The sequence below is a fragment of the Mus musculus genome, chromosome 3, assembly GCF_000001635.26.
Source record: "Mus musculus strain C57BL/6J chromosome 3, GRCm38.p6 C57BL/6J".
In the NCBI taxonomy this organism is placed as follows: Eukaryota; Metazoa; Chordata; class Mammalia; order Rodentia; family Muridae; genus Mus; species Mus musculus.
The window spans coordinates 98,573,544-98,589,617 of record NC_000069.6 but is presented as its reverse complement, the minus strand read 5'-3'; the positions used below and the strand labels follow the sequence as shown (position 1 = coordinate 98,589,617).

The 16,074-nt window shown below is 42.1% G+C and overlaps 2 pseudogenes; both read left to right on the top strand.

Moving 5' to 3' along the window:
* Positions 1,328 to 8,465, top strand: Gm9678 (predicted gene 9678; annotated as a pseudogene).
* Positions 9,049 to 9,854, top strand: Gm5853 (annotated as a pseudogene).
* The last annotated feature ends 6,220 nt before the right edge of the window (positions 9,855 to 16,074 follow it).

Here is a 16,074-nt window from a genome sequence, read left to right as displayed (position 1 = left end):
CACATCATTCAAACAATATGAAGTAAGATTCTAAGTATGAACCAGTGCAACATATGTGCTCTTCTATATATATAGCCAATGCTGCTGCACTTGTAGAAAAAGCCTCTTTATAATACCATCCTGTAGACCTCACTCTGAGCTCTGTGTGGACATTCACTACCAACAGGCTGGGAGGTTCTTCCATGCAGGTATGTGCCACCTTTAGAAATGTCATTCATATTTGGTCACCTGTGAAGTTCACAGTCAAGAACCCCATAATGGAGTCATAAAATGAAATAAACTTTTCTTAATGTTTTAAATAAATTCTCAGTTTTGTGTTGGGCTTCATTCATCGCTTTTCTTGACCACATGGGTACATGAGTTATAGATTGGAAAAGTCTTAGAGTGTTTCTGCCATAGGACCATTTATTCATCTACTATTGTCAATCTAAACAATGAAACAAACAACCATCAGATTATTGCATGAAATAATATTTCTGTTAGATGAACATATGCATTCACTGCAGTGAACTGTAAGATAAAGTAGTTGACACTAAGAAAAGCAATTAAAATTGTTAACAAAGATATTATATTTAACACATTGAAAGAACCCTCTTTGGCTGTGTATTGATTAACCTTTGTTGTACACTTGACTAAACCTGGAGCCATCTAGAAAGAGGAAACCTCTATTGGAGAATTGTCTTCATTGAATTATCAATCATTGTCTTCAATATTAACTGATGAAGGAGGGCCCAGCATCCTAAGCTTGTTTGTAGCTGAACAGTTAGACATTACTAGAAGCTGATCCATCATACAAGGGAGTAGAAACCTTGTGCCACTTTCTATTTCCTCAGCTTGTGCATCACTTCCTCTCTTTCCTTTATAAATGTGAGCTTGCATTTTGAAGTCAGAGGTCTGAAGCTGAAAATACTAACCATAATCAGTGAGAATTTTTAGAACAACATGTGTGAGAGGTTTCTCATAAGCACAGATAAGGCAATCCAGAGTTTGTAATTGGCATCTAAGGTGAGAGAGACAAGCTTAGGAAACAGTCTAAAGTAGTGTCTCAGTGTCAAAGAGGACCTAAGATAGAGATTGCATATCTGGTGTCCGGTCGATATGTGTACTCTGGTTTTGATTTTTTCCTTGCTTCTTATAGAACATCCCACAAGATTTGGGATCAGAGAAGTGATGTCTTATGAAAGAAATGGGTGAAATTAGCATTAGGACATTTTTTTCTACTATGTAAGTACAGTAAGAATTCCTTGACCCTGTACAAATTGAACCATTCCACAACACCATCTTTAATCACATCTGCACCCTCAACTATCTGATTTCTGTGTTAACCATGCATGGGAGGAGCTGCCTGGTGACAGAAACAGGAGGGTTTCTGGGCTAGAGGATTATCCAAATGTTGGTGGTGTAGAAGGAAGAGCTACAGGAGATCAGAGCCCTGTTCAGGACCTTCAGTTGAAAACACGAAGAGGAATTGTCCAGTAAGTGATCTAGGGGCTAGGGGATATGGACGGGGTGTAATGAGGGCTTTCTTATCTACAGCATAAAAATTAGGTGGATCTATAAACAATATTCACAATTGGAACAGCACAAAAGTCACTGTATAGTTGGATAAAGTGAATTCAGTCCTCACTCACAACTGGTCATGGGCAGGCCGTGGGCCTATTGGTCTCTCTCCTATTTAAACACTACAGATCAATTTTCACCTTTGCTGGAAGCTCTTTTATGTCCTAAATGGAATGGACTTGTCAATATTTACACTATTTTGCAAACTTGGTAATACTAACAAAAGATTATTGAACTAGAGACCTTAGCAGTGGGTCTTAGCCTGTTTCTTAATCCTAATCTGCTTCATATTTAATTTTTATTAAAGTCTAGGGAGAGACAACAGTTCACAGCAGGAATATAATATTAGGGTACATTTAATAAGTCTGTAGGGAAGGGGAGTGAAGAAGGGAAGAGGGAGATTAGAGAGCACATAGTGAGGGCCAGTAGGACTTGATATGTGTCATTAGGAATCCTCCAATGCCTTTCCCAGCATTCCATCTCTCTGCCATTTACTCTCAAAGAACGTGTCTGAGCACATTGCTGGAGAGGTACTTTATTTTTTTCTGTTTTTTTTTTCTCCTCAAACCCAGGCCAAGGACATAGCAGACATGACTACACCAAAACACTTTTTAAAGCCCATGTGATACCTTCCATAAAGATGGGGCGTATAGATTGATTAAGAAAAACAATCTTATGGTAAGAGTCTGGGGGATAGTCCCATGTAGTGTTCAGCCACACAGATTTTACACAATTCATCAGGCTGAAGTGCATCTCTGCTCCCAGACTACTGGGCAGATAACTGGTTGTACATCCCTTCCCATGAAGACACAACACTGTGCCTACATTCCAGGTTTCCCTAGGGCTTATACATAAGCACAAGGACATCTGTTCCTCCCACAATAAGTTTTGTGCCTTTCTGAAAGTACTTTGTAGCTGTCTCAAACCATTTGCAAAGATAGTCCAAATGTTTTTATCATTCAAGGTCCTCTCTCTCTCTCTCTCTCTCTCTCTCTCTCTCTCTCTCTCTCTCTCTCTCTCCTGTCTCTCTGTCTCTCTGTCTCTTGGATTTGAGAACAAACAAATCTTTAGGGGAAACAAACAAGCATGATTTCTCCCTTTTTCTCAACACATTTTCTTATTTTGTATTTCTCCTTATAAATCCTTATTGCACAAACCAGTTTCTTCCCATACTTGGTTGTTTCTCTTTATTTCATACATCAAAATGCCAAAATTTGTAAACCTTGAATTTCTGTCTACTGATTTAGTATTTTAGCATCCTTAGGAATAACCTATGCACCCTGTCTCAAAGCAAGCAAACAAAAGGAAATAATTAACATATTCGGTCTTAGCTAGGGGTACTTACTATTCCTGTGATTGAACACCATGACTAAAATCAATGAGGGGAGGAAAGTCTTTATTTGTTTTGACCTTCAACATCACTCTTCAATAAGGATGGAAAGCAGGAAAGGAACTTAAACAGGGCAGGAACCTAGAGGAACTAGGTGATGCAGATACCACAGAGGGACTCTGCTTACTGGCTTGCTCCCCACGGCATGCTGAGCCTGCTTTCTTATAGAACACAGACCTAAGTGTCTAGGGACAGTACAACTCACAATGGAAGGTTCCCTCCCACAATGGTCACAAATGATGAAATTTCCTTACAGGCTTACCAACTACTGGATTTTTTTTTTAAAACATTTTGCTCAGTTGGCACTCCCTCCTTCCAGTAAGAGTAAAGAATCCTTCTAATGCCTTTTCAGCTAGAGACTTCTCAATGCTTTAAACTCTTTATTCCTCCTCAACATGAAATCCTTAAACAAAGATAACATTGTCTTCTGATTCTACAGACAATGAGGTGACAACAAAGAAAAGTGATATCCCCAAAACCTCATAGAAAAAAAAAAAAGGGTCTGGCAGTACCCTCTGTCCTTTTAAAGGCTGCTGAGTATGAGTGTCTCTCTGAATCTCCTTCTACTTCAGATCACAGCATGCCATCACCTCCATGATATGGCAATGCAGAACAACTGCCAAGTATCTTGTAAAAAGTGGGAGCTGTGGTGTTATCACAGAGCACATAAGATGGCCTAGTATCTCAGGACAACCAAAATATTGATGTGTGAAGTTACTCTATTATACTCTATCTGGGTACCACCTGTCAAGTGTGAGCTACTCCTTTGACCCTATCTGTAAAGAAATCAGATCAAATGAAAGCAGAGGAAAGGGCATACAGAAAGAGATTCTCATCCTGGCACCTACTTCCTTCCTAGAAGGCTTTTCTCAATTATGGTGGTTTGAATAGAAATAGTCCCCATACATTCATGTGTTTGAAAACTTGGCCATGAAGAGTTGCACTATTAGGAGATGTGGCCTTTTTAGAGGAAGTATGCCACTGTAGGGCAAGATTGGCGTTAATATATGCTCAAGCTATGCCCAGTGGGGAAGGAGGTCTCCATTTGCAGCCTGAGGATCAAGACGTAGAACTCAAGGCTATGACAGTACCATGTCTGCCCCTCTCTTGCCATGAAAATAATGGACAACAACTCTGAAACTGTAAGCCAGCCCCAAATAAATTTTTCCCTTATGAGAGTTTCCCTGGCCATGGTGTCACATCACTGCAATAGAAACGTTTACGAAGACACCCATCCTTTTGTATTTCAATGACTTTGAAGAGTTGCTTGACAGGGAAAAGGGACATAGAGTAGACAAATCAAGAAGTTTTCATCTGTCTCAAGAGGAATTTGTCCAGCTCTGGATTTTGACTCCTGCCTCTGTCAAGATATTCTTTAGAAGCATTGTAGATTCAGTTGATCTGGTTGTCTCATCACAGTTGATCCCAGACAGTCTTGGGCTTAGAGTTTATGGAGAAGTGAGCATGAATTGGAAGGATACAAAGGGACATTAGAGCCTTCACTAGGCAAATGTGTTTCCTGAGGTATGTTCCTGTAGCTTTCTGTGGTTCCCCAAACTATACTAGGACATCTGCATGAATGTGTAATATCATGAGGTAGCTATGAAAGGAAAGAGCAACCTAAGAAAGCCATGTACAAAGTATGAAGCTCCAGTCAGTGTGGGGAGTGGTACAGGCTGCATGGGCACATGTTAATTTTGTGAGCGAATTTGGATGACATTGGAATTACAAGTATTATCCAATAGATATCAGAGGAACCTGAAGATACTGGTGTATCCATTGCCCTAGATATGTTGTCAGGTGAGGTTGCCTCATTTCCAACAAATCAATCTGACAAGAAATACTCCCCTAAACCAACCATTGGAGCCCATTCTGAATTCATCACAGAGGCCCCATTTTCCTCTCATTAATTCTGCTACCTCTTCAGAAAGTTTCAAAATTGATTAGACTTTAAAATTTCCATCTTTTTGTCTCCCTGTTCTGAGTCTTCCCCACTGGGACTCTGGGGGACACATTCTGATTAACCACCAAATCTCCAGTTACTTTAATGAATGTAGGGATTTCCCATAATTCCATCGTATTGTGTAAGGCACAGTGGCATCTTCCTGCTCAGATGCATTTTCTACAAAGGGATGGGGCAGATATAGATGCTTCCTCATTTCTCTACAACTGCTACATTCTGATTTTTGAGCATTTATGCTTCCTTCTGTAGAAAGCCCTCCTCTCCACTGTCTTCTCACCATGACTGCCCTTGAAGACCTACATAACTGACACCTGGGTCAGGAAACTTCCATCCCATGCAGAAAGCTTCCCAAGGACCTGCTTTGTGTCCACAGAGTGGCAGACAAAGGCCAAGGTGGCAGTACTAAAGGGAAACATTCTGGATGCCCAGTGTCTGATTAGAGCAGGCCAGGGCATCTCTGTTGTCATCCACACTTCTACCATCATTGATATCGCAGGTGTCCTTCCCAGATAGACCATCCTAGACATTGATCTGAAAGGCACAGTACTCTAGGATAATGTGGAGCAGGCTAGAAAATGAAAACCATAGACAGGTTGGTGAGGGAAGCTCCTACTTTGGAACAACTGGAGGAATAGTGGGATACTTGCTGTATTCTGCCTAGGCCAGATGTATGTCCTTGCTGACCAGGGGGCAGAAATCAGGACCCTTGACCTTGCTGTTTAAAGGGAAAAATATATAGAGAGGAATGAACAGTAGGAGAAAATATTTATAAAGTCACATCCAGTGTATTCTCAATGCCTGGAACATTCTCCTGACCCTTCTCAACTATGTGACTGGACTCCATCTCCACATACTTGATTTCCATCCACCCACTGCCACTATGGATAAGACCCTGACATTTCTTCTTTAGAGCACTTTCAAAGCTGTTCCATAAGAAGCAGACAGGAAGAAAGACCCAGGACGTGTTCTCTACTAAGAGAACAATGGTTTTCCGATTTCCACAAAATCATTCCCTTCAGAACAGCATCACTCTAGTCTTGAAGACTGGTCCTAGGCAGCTCAGTACTTTCCTCCTTAGATCCATACACTTAAATGCTTACTTATAGCTTGTAGTAGAAAAAAGAAAACCACACTGAATCTGGCTATTCACCTGCCTATGTCTACCCTCCATGGACAGCTCTAAGAGGCCATCTTGCCCTGGTTCCTGCAGCTAGCTTGCTAAGCTAACCAAACCAGTTAAGTCAGAAATGCCTGGAGTTGCTGCTCTAACTTCTCAGGCCATCCAACCCCTGTGGCTGGCCTGCTCACTCAGCTCCCCTTAGCACCATGAAATGAAAATACCAGAGATTTAAATTATACCAGTCAGAATTATAATAGTAAATCTTTTACCACAAAATTCCCATGCAAGGAACACACTACGCAACAACACAATTACAAGCTGCCTGCTTAGATTGGAAAAGTAAACCACCACAGTACTCCATTGCCCAACTATGAAGTTCCTAGCTACATTCAGCTCCTCCAGGCCACCTCAGTCTGCTCCATCTTCAACCTCTTCTTCCTCCTCCATCTTCTTTTCCCTCTGCCCTCCATCCCTTCCCTTCTTTTCCTCATTCTCTCTCATTGATAAAACATCCAGCTCTGCCTTTTCATTCCCCTCCCAATCACAGTCTCTAGCCTAAGATTTCACCTGTCATCACCTGGTTACATGATCTACTCCTTGTTGAGGCACCCCTCTTTAGGGAGCAAAAAATACAAACAGAAATCCATGTTTAGTGGCTTTGAAAGTAGATTTCCAATCTAGTTTACATAAAGGACTTTACCATATAAAGTAAACACACTGATTCCTGACACCAGTCTTTTTAGCACCACTCTAGTTCAAGGTCCTGTTTGCCATGTATTCTGACATGACCTCTCAATGACTAACTGGACTAGGTTTTTAATTCAGTTAATTATTTGAAGGTGGCCAAAACCAATTCAAACAGATCCTGTTTGTGTTTGTTTTGCTACCTCTTTCTTAGCCACATTTCAGTGTGGTGCTATGAATAACCAGTTTCTCATTTCCATATTAATTCTTACAACATGAAAAAATTACACCAGCCTTTAATGTCAAATTATGAGTAATAAGGGCCCCCAGATGAAGTGGTGCATATCTGTAAACTTAGCACTCAGGACTCTGAACCAGGACAATCATATCTTCCAGGACAGTCTGAACTACATGTTAAGAGTCTACATAGAAAATAAAATACACTACTCAGAAATTGCTCCCGTCAGATAGGCCTGTGTGCATTTCTGTGGGTATGTTAATGATTGACATGGGATGTCCTACCCAGTATGGGCAGTAAAAACACTGAGCAGGAGATCCTGGGTAATATGAGCAAGCAAGCTGAGCATCCATGGGAAGCAAGAGAGGGAGGAGCATTGGTACATGACTTCTGCCTTTGTTCTTGCAGGAATTTTCCTCACAGATAAACTGTGATCTAGATGTGGGAGCCATAGACACCCTTTCATACCCAAGTTGCTTTGATCATGGTGTTTATATCAACAACAATAACAACACCCTCAGACAGTGTGAGAGCATGTAACATGGCTATAGAATGGTAGGTGTGAGTCACCATCAGGTGGCAATGCATTTATCCTTTCGTGGCCCTTTCACAGGATTTGGGATGGAGACCAAGCTGACCCCATTGCCACAGTGGCCCTTTGGCTTATTTCCTAGCAATGATTGTGGGCTTCCTATGAGCAGGTACTCAGCTCCTACTGGATGCTTGTGTGGAAGCCAGTGTACCAGCCTTCATCTACAGTAGCTGAATACTTGTGGCTGGACTAAATTCATACAAGGAAATTGTCCAAATGGCCATGAGGAAGAGCATCATGAAAGTACATGGCCTGGCCCATACCCATACAGCAAAAAGATGGCTGAGAAGGCAGTGCTGGCAGCCAATGGGAGCATCCTGAAAAATGGTGGCACTTTGCATACTTGTGCCTTAAGACTCCCTTTCATCTATGGGGAAGAATGCCAAATCCCTTCAACCACTCTGAATATAGCACTGAAGAACAACAGCATAATTAAGAAAAATACCACATTCTCCATAGACAACCCAATGTATGTGGGCAATGCAGCCTGGGCTCACATTCTGACTGCCAGGGGCCTACAGGACCCCAAAAAGTCCCCAAGCATCCAAGGAGAGTTCTATTACATCTCTGATAACACCCCTCACCAAAGTTATGATGATTTAAATTGCACCCTGAGCAAGGAGTGGGACCTCCGCCTTGATAACAGCTGGAGCCTTCCTCTGCCCCTGCTCTACTGGTTTGCCTTCCTGCTGGAAACTGTGAGCTTCCTGCTAAGTCCAGTCTACAACTATAGGCCACCCTTTAATCACATCTTGATCACAGTGCTAAATAGTGTGTTCACCATCTCCTACAAGAAAGCTCAGCAAGATCTGGGCTATGAGCCACTTGTCAGCTGGCAGGAAGCCAAGCAGAAAAAACTCAAAGTGTATTGGAACACTAGTGAAGCAGCACAGGGAGATGCTAAACAAAAAGTAGCAGTGAGATGAGAATGGTGAAGACATGGCCCTAGGTGTTATCAGGTCCTCTAGCAGGGACAGGCACACAACCTGGGTCCTGCTGCTTCTCTTTGATACGGAGGATCTTAGAGTCTTAATCAAGTCACTGAAAGCCTTGTCAGTCACTGACCCAGCCACAAGCCTTCTCCTTGAAGACCCTACCCAGAAATTCACAGCAGCTGTGCCCCAGTTCCACGGTCGAACCTCCTAAGCACCTCTTGTACCTCAGAGCTCTCGCCATGATTCCAATTCCCCATTCAAAGCATGTCTACCCTTCAGAAAATTCTGCTTTCTTTATAAAGCACAATGGAAAGAACAATAAATATTTGTCAATACCTCATCGATGGATTGTGGTTTTCTGTAAATAAATAATTCTATGTCCCTTCTGTGTCTACACATGGTCATTCTGGGATCAGAAAGAGATCATGGATCTGAGGTGAACTGAGGAAAAAGTCAGGAACAGATGCAGATGCAAGACTAACTTCAACCCATTGTCTTTTGAGTGTGTACCTAATGACTGGAATACTATTCTATTTTTTGTACTAGGGACCCTGACAGAAAGAATGCTACAGAATTACAATTTTGGTTACAGAGCGGAGAGAGTGAGGAGGCTGCGTCTGGCTCCCGCTCTCACAGCCATTGCAGTACATTGAGCTCCATAGAGACAGCGCCGGGGCAAGCGCAAGCCGGACGGGCACTGGGCGACTCTGTGCCTCGCGGAGGAAAATCAACTAAACATGGGCAAAGGAGATCCTAAGAAGCCGAGAGGCAAAAATGTCCTCATATGCATTCTTTGTGCAAACTTGCCGGGAGGAGCACAAGAAGCAGCACCCGGATGCTTCTGTCAACTTCTCATTCTCCAAGAAGTGCTCAGAGAGGTGGAAGACCATGTCTGCTAAAGAAAAGGGGAAAAATTGAAGATATGGCAAAGGCTGGCAAGGCTCGTTATGAAAGAGAAATGAAAACCTACATCTCCCCCCCCCCCAAAGGGGAGACCAAAAAGATGTTCAAGGACCCCAATGCACCCAAGAGGCCTCCTTCGGCCTTCTTCTTGTTCTGCTCTGAGTACCGCCCCAAAATCAAAGGCGAGCATCCTGGCTTATCCATTGGTGATGTTGCAAAGAAACTAGGAGAGATGTGGAACAACACTGCAGCAGATGACAAGCAGCCCTATGAGAAGAAAGCTGCCAAGCTGAAGGAGAAGTATGAGAAGGATATTGCTGCCTACAGAGCTAAAGGAAAACCTGTTGCAGCGAAAAAGGGGGTGGTCAAGGCTGAAAAGAGCAAGAAAAAGAAGGAAGAGGAAGATGAGGAGGAGGAGGAAGAGGATGAGGAAGAGGAGTAAGAAGAAGATGAAGAAGATGATGAATAAGTTGGTTCTAGCGCAGTTTTTTTTTTCTTATCTATAAAGCGTTTAACCCCCCCTGTACATAACTCACTCCTTTTAAAGAAAAAAAATTGAAATGTAAGACTGTGTAAGATTTGTTTTTAAACTGTACAGTGTCTTTTTTTGTATAGTTAACACACTACTGAACGTGTCTTTAGATAGCCTTGTCCTGGTGGTATTTTCAATAGCCACTAACCTTGCCTGGTACAGTCTGGGATTGTAAATTGGCATGGAAATTTAAAGCAGGTTCTTGTTGGTGCACAGCACAAATTAGTTATATATGGGGACAGCAGTTTGGTTTTTGGTTTTTTTTTTTCTTTTGGTTTTATTTTTTTCATCTTCAGTTGTCTCTGATACAGCTTATACGAAGATAATTGTTGTTCTGTTAACTGAATACCACTCTGTAATTGCAAAAAAAAAAAAAAAAAGTGGCTGTTTTGTTGACATTCTGAATGCTTCTAAGTAAATACAATTTTTTTATTAAAAAAAAAAAAAAAAGAATTACAATTTCTTCCAGAGATCCACGCCCTGCTGAGTCCACAAGGGGGTTCCATCTAAAAGAACATTCTCAGAGTTACACATTTTCTCACAGCTAAATCTTATGTCTGCTTGATGATTTTTCTTACACCTTTTCCATAAAAGTGGAGCACTGGTATGAGAAAGGTGAAGAGAGCCTGAGAATGTTCCTCTCCCTATTCTGCACAGAAATAACCCACTCCCCTTTACAAACTACTGCCTCTTAGCTTTCCCTTTGTAAAACATAGATATCCTCCAGATCCATCTATTTGTCTACGAATTTCATAAATTCATTGTTTTTAATAGCTGCATAATAATCCATTGTGTAAATATACCACATTTTCTGTATCCATTCCTCTGTTGAGGGACATCTGGGTTCTTTACAGCTTCTGGCTATTATGAATAAGACTACTATGAATAGTGAAACATGTGTCCTTATTACAAGTTGGAGCATCTTCCGGGTATATGCCAAGGAGAGGTATTGCTGGATCTTCCAGTACAACTATGTTCAATTTTCTGAAGAGCCACCAAAACAATTACCAGAGTGGTTGTACCAGCTTGCAATCCCACCAGCAATGGAGGACTGTTCCTCTTTTGCTACATCCTCACCAGCATCTGCTGTCACCTGAGATTTTGATCTTAGCCTTTCTGACTGTTGTGAGGTGGAATCTCAGGGTTGTTTTGATTTGTATTTCCTTGGTGATTATGGATTTTGAACATTTTTTTAGGTTCTTCTCATCCATTCTGTATTCCTCAGTTGAGAATCCTTTGTTTAGCTCTGTATCCCATATTTTGACAGGGTTATTTGTTTTTTCTGGAGTCCAACTTCTTGAGTTCTTTGTGTATATTGGATATTAGCCCTCTATCAGATTTAGGATTGGTAAAGATCTTTTCTCAGTCTGTTGGTTGCCTTTTTGTATGAACAATGTCCTTTGCCTTACAGAAGAAGCTTTGCAATTTTATGAGGTCCCATTTGTTTGAGTGAGATAACCCAATCACAAAAGAAAACATGTGATATGTACTCACTGTTAACTGGATATTAGCCCAGAAGTTGGAATACCCGAGATACAATTCGAAAAACAAATGAAACTCAAGAAGGAAGGCTAAAGTGTAGAAACTTTGATCTTTCTTAAAACAGGGAACAAAATACTGATTGAAGGAAATACAGATACAAAGTGTGGAGAAGAGACTGAAGGAAGGACCATCCAGAGACTGCCCCACCTGGGGATTCATCCCATGAACAACCACAAAACCCAGACACTATTGAGGATGCCAACAAGAGCTTGCTTACATGAGCCTGATATAGCTGTCTCCTTAGAGGCTTTGCTAGTGCCTGACAAATAAAGAAGTGGATGCTCACAGCCATCCATTGGACAGAACACAGGGTCTCCAATGAAGGAGCTAGAGAAAGCACCCAAGGAGCTGAAGGGTTTGCAGCCCCATAGGAGGAAGAACAATATGAACTAACCAGTACTCCCCAGAACTACCTGGGACTAAAACACCAACCAAAGAAAACACATGGTGGGACTCATAGCTCTAGCTTCATATGTAGCAAAGGATGGCCTAGTTGGTCATCAATCGGAGGAGAGGTCCTTGGTCCAGTGAAGGTTCTATGCCTCATATAGGTAAATGCCAGGGCCAGGAAGCAGAAGTGGTTAGATAAGTGATTGGGGGAGAGGGGAGGAAATACAGGATTTTCAGAGGGGGGACTAGGAAAGAGGATAACATTTGAAATGTAAATAAAGAAAATATCTAATAAAAAGAAAAGAGAAGGAAAATTACTTTTCAATGTTAAAAATAAAAATCCCCAGGAATATCCAAACAACAGAGGATTGCATTCCTCAGGTACCTGTCATTTAATGCTGGTATGTAAGTAAATCAAATTATAAGACCCCTCCCCCCAAAAAATCCATACAAAATGGGCCCTCAGATCTCAGCCTCCAAGACTAGGATTTGACAAGCCTAGTCAGTAGAGGAAGGCTTTGGGTAGATGCATGGGAGCTGCCAACAGTCCTTGGGGTAGGGAGAGTCTACCCTTTCAGAGCATGGTTGCATCAACTGCCTATAACGGGATATTGGAAATGAGACTAGGCACTGGGTTCCAGTCTGGTCTTATTTAGGAGACTGTGCTGTTGGGTTCTAAGGCTGAAAAGTTCTCAGGAAACAGTCCTTAACAGTGCTCCATTCTTCTCATTTTCTTCCTCCAAGAGTGCTTGCCTCTCAAAACCCTTGGCTTAGGGATAGCCTGTGCATTTGAACCAAATTTGTAAAGAGGTTTGGCTAAGAAACATATGCACTTACAAATGCTGCCATCTGAAGCATCTTCTCACCACACCTGAAGAAGATTCCTTTAGGACACTCTCTTCTATTAGGAAATTAACATTCTCCACCTGAAGTCTTCTTTTCCTCTCTCCCTCTCCCTCTCCCTCTCCCTCTCCCTCTCCCTCTCCCTCTCCCTCTCCCTCCTCTCCCTCTCCCTCTCCCTCTCCCTATTCCTCTCCCTCTCCCTCTCCCTCTCCCTCTCCCTCTCCCTCTCCCTCTCCTTCTCCTTCTCCCTCTCCCTTGAATGTGCAAAAAAAGTGACTTTGTCTTATGGAAATCTGTGTTAGAAATTTCCTGAGAAAGGACGTAACAAACAGAAAACAGTGGCTTCTGGGGGTGTATACTATGAACTTAGGACAAAGCTTGCTCTGCACCTAGGGATTCTGGGAAGTAATAACATCCCTTTACAGAAAAGAATATGTCTTTTCTGAGCCTATCTTGGAATTCTAAGTTCATATAATTTTTCTTATCATTCTACTATGTTACTTTTCATCCGAATCTGTGAAGATTCACACAATGAAGGAAAGAATTACATAGATACAATCAAAATTCTGTTGGAGATGAGACAGATGCCCATGCCAATCCATTCTGGTAATAATAGGACTAGAGTATTAGCAACAATGTTAGACAACTGACCTGAGGGCAAGCATCTGTCACACAGGGAGTCATACCAGATAAGTATATTCTATTTCTCGCTTATTTTGGTTGGTTGGTTTGTTTCCTTGCTTGCTTGCTTGCTTGCTTGCTTGCTTGCTTGCTTGCTTGCTTGCCTGCTTGCTTGCTTGCTTTGTTTTGACACAAGGTTTTGCTGTGTAGCCCTGGCTGTCCTGGAACTCACTCTGTAGATGAGACTAGCCTTAAACTAACAGAAATCTTCCTGGTTTTGCATCCCATGCACTGATGTTAAAGACTTGTACCCCTACCTACAGGCTAATATCTCATTTCTTCAGTGGAAGAAACTCCAGCACCTCCTCCAGGAGGTAGACATGAGGGCATGGCCACTCCATATCTTGAGCTATGACACATCTTTTTTGTTGGGCCCTTCTCAAACATGCAAAAGAAGATGTTTGACTCAGTGGTTATTCTGTGTAAAAAAAAAAAAAAAAAAATCCTCCATTAGGCCTCATGCCTTAGTGACCCACAACACTACCCCAGAATTAACTCATGTTTCAGGCACTTAAATGATCCTCTCATCACATAAGCTAAAACAAAGCATTCAGTGGAATATCATCTACCATTGAATTCTGAGAAGGAAATTACTGTGAACCCGCAATGGTTCTATTTTTTGCATCAATCTAGGCTTTTCCTTTCAAACAGTGTAATTTTCAGTTTTTGTCCTGTATAATCTAAAAGGTTTTTTGTAAATACATGTGTGTACGTATATGAACATTGCTATTATTATAACATGCATTTCTTTATTTAGCTAGTGTGTGCACTTATCTGCTCCTGCATGTGAACCAAGGAAGGAATGTGCAGAGGTGAAAGGACAACATGATAGAGCTGGTCCCAAGGACTGAACTCTGATTATCTGGCTTTAGAATTCAAGCATTATCTGCTGAACCCTCTCACCATCTCTAAATTGAACTTGTAAGTTGAATGCAGAGACTGTATCTGTGTCTGAAGTCCCTACCCCAATCATCTTTTATTTCTGCTGCCACTTCAAAAAACAACTTTAGGAAAGGTTTCACCTCATCTAGAGAAAATATTAGCACTGAAGAGAATTCTCAGCATACACAGTGAATTTTCAGGCAAAATCTGGAAGATCTCTGAGTTTATAACAACAAATTGAATTCTAGGACAGCCAAAGTTACATGAAAAAAACCCTGTTCCAAAAGAAGGAAACAAAGGAAGGAAGGAAGGAAGGAAGGAAGGAAGGAAGGAAGGAAGGAAGGGAGGGAGGAAGAAAGGAAGAAAGAAAGAAAGAAAGAAAGAAAGAAAGAAAGAAAGAAAGAAAGAAAGAAAGAAAGAAAGAGAGAGAGAGAGAGAGAGAGAAAGAGAGAGGGTGAGGGAGGGAAGGAGGGAGGAAGGGAAGGAGGGAGGGAGGGAGAAAAGAAGTGAAGGAAGGAACGAAGGAAGGAAGAAAGACAAGACCTAACTCTCAAAGGATATTAAAGGGGGGAAATACATTAATTAAACTCTCAGTGTTGTTTTGAGTTAGAGATTTGCCAAAAGAGTAAAAGATACCATTTCAAATATATCAGAATGTGAAGTGGTGTCTCGTGCTACCCTACCTCCTCCATTCCATGGGAACTCCTGGAGGTTTGAGGCAGACCCAGTTTTCCTCTACCCTCAATCCATTTGTGAGAGTAGCATATATCTAGAAACACACCATTTCTTGGACTCTGAGTGGACACACCAGTCTACTTCTCAAGTAGGTGATTTTCATTATTCTTCCTGTCCTTCATTACACTCTATCCATCCTCACCCCCTCCCTGTAACAGCCAGCTTATAGGATCATAATGATCTATCCCAACTCCAATCCCTGGGACCATTCAAATCTTATAGCAGACCCAGCTTTCCTCCTTCCTGTAGACCCTCTTATGCCCCCTGCCATCTAATCCCATTCCTTTCTTTCAGCCCACAATACCTAGATGCACTTTCTACCTGAGATCCTGGATGCCACATCTGGAGGGACTTAGGTTAGGGAATCACTCTCTCCTACCTGTCCTTCATAATGATCTCTCCACATTCACCCTCCTCAACTCTTTTCACTGGAGAATCCAACTCTTGCTTCAGACTGAGTTCCCACTAGCCCATAGAAACCAGTCTCTACAGATCATTCTTTACCTTACTACAACCTATTTGAGGATGGAGGTACAACTCCCTGGGGACCCCATCTCTTGATGTACACAGGATATGACCAGCTCATTCCTAAAGCCCCTGTGACTCTCTGCCCTGTATTCTCTCCCTCTCGTGGTGTCCATATGCTGGTGTACACAGGGCTGGAAGGATGGAGCAGAGATTGGAATGGGCAGATTTCCAGTTAGACTGGGAGCCAGTGCCTCAGGGGCAGGGAGACAGAAGGCTGTCTCCCAGGATCTTAATGTTACAGCTCTTTCAGGCAAAGATCTTTGTAACTGTAAGCCACCCATGGCTTACATGAACCAGGTACTCATGAAAGATAGGATGGGGCTGAAAGAGACTAGATGGTGAGAAGAGAATGAGGCCAAGACAAAATTTTCTCTGACCAAGGCCCCAAAGTTTACTAAGAGTCTATGCTTATAAAGAGGGGAGGCCCATCCCTGCCAATTCATTCTTGGTGCCTGGAGCCAGCCTGTAGGCGACGTGCAGGATAGGATGTGTCTCCAGAATGTCTCAAGGGTCTCTCAGCAGGTAGCAGAGTCTCAAAGAAGAGCAGCAGTAGTTG